Source organism: Stegastes partitus, unplaced genomic scaffold (assembly GCF_000690725.1).
Source record: "Stegastes partitus isolate 25-593 unplaced genomic scaffold, Stegastes_partitus-1.0.2 Scaffold408, whole genome shotgun sequence".
Lineage (NCBI taxonomy): Eukaryota > Metazoa > Chordata > Actinopteri > Pomacentridae > Stegastes > Stegastes partitus.
Genome location: NW_007578139.1, coordinates 119,805 through 121,520, shown reverse-complemented (window position 1 = coordinate 121,520; position 1,716 = coordinate 119,805).

Genomic DNA, 1,716 nt, shown 5'->3' with positions numbered 1-1,716 from the left:
AAAAAACACCATATGGACATGGTACAAACTTGATTTCCACCTGAGGGTATTATGTCCGTAAAGTCCTCACACTGCAGGACCACTTGGACAGATAATTGGGTCAGACTAGCCTCAGACTGGGAACACCCTCCCGGACCACCCTCCCCAGGGATGAATCCAACCCCCCAAAAAAACCCCAAGTATGGGACCATGTTTTTTTCTTATCTACTTGCTTCTCACTGGCTCAGCAGGTAGCTCAATGTGCATCCGAATGTAACAGTTTAAATTCACAGTGGGGGGATGCGTTGGCAATTAGCAGCGTATGGGAATTCCTCAGTCCAAATTGTTAGAGAACGCACAACACAACCATTATCGCAGTTCTCAAAACTTTTTTTTTTTCCCACACTGCTGACATGTATATATCATGTATAGTTTTTTTTTCTAATTAACGTGAGATCTGGAAAGACAAGTGTCGCTTCAAAGCATCTTATGCGCCCTTTCTGCGGCCCCTCCATCCTATAGCCATCGTCTCTGCTCAAAGCCGGTAGGTCATGGTTTCCGTGTAATTACCAGCACATGGTCACCTAGGAGGCCCAGAACCCGCCTGCCACTCTTTGATCATAACTGATATTGAATGGCATTTACCCCCCGGACAGAGGGAAACCTGTTTCCTTGCCTCAGCGAACAGATGGCCACAGGATGGTAGAGGGTGTTGCTATTATTCAAAACACCTCACAGAGAATGTGGAATGCCAGAAGCTTTTTTTTTTTTTTTTTTACCCACCAGGAGAGCTGGAAGAGAGATCACAGATATTTCACTGAGGATTTGGGGCATTTGTGCTTCATATAACAGTAACCTCCTGTCAAACGCCGAGGAAGATGCTGTCAACTTTCGACATTTGCCGGATGAAAGTTATTTTTTCTGCTCAAGGCCCGTCTGACGGAAAATCTAAACGATGAAGATTTTTGCTTGAGATTCTGTTCACACCCTGTTTTAAACACTCCTCAGACGTCTGCAAATGAAAGTGATATTAATGTCAAAGCTCAACTATTTCATTCCTCTGCAGCTCTCTTTGACATGTACCTATGGAAGTTTCATCTCGCTTTCTCCCAGAAGCAGTGTTTAGCAGAAGCTCAGGCGTTATACTTCAGGAGGGGGAGAAAAAAAAAGAAGGCATGTTGAGGCAAAGGTGGAGCAGAACTTATCCACGGAGAGCTACAGTATCTGCATCTCTTTGGAAGTAATCGCTCTTCATGTGCGGGAGACGAGGAGCTATAAGAAGAAATTACCAGATTTGCACAGTTCATTGCTCAGAACAGTTTGCTAAATTGAATTGTTATTGTGTAAGTTGCTATCATTATATTTTCCCCAGTTTATGATTATCATTGTTTAAAATGAATTGTATCAATTACATCGTAGAAGAATCAAGCAGCGGTTGTTTACTGTCAGCGGCTGATGATAGGATCCTTACATAGGAGCACGTTGCCTCGGCCTGGAGACGAACAGGTTTGTGGTGTTGTGACATTTGCACGTGTATTAGCTATTACTAATATATTAAACTACTATATACAAGCTCTTACATGATACCATCTTTTTATTGTCAGTAGTTTAATAATGTAAAGAAAAGAAGGTTAGCTGCTGGAAAAGTCCAGCACAATAGCTTTGCTGTGAAACTTTACTTGTGCCGACACTGTGGACTCTATTTACATCGTCAGTGTTTTAACAATCTTTGATAAA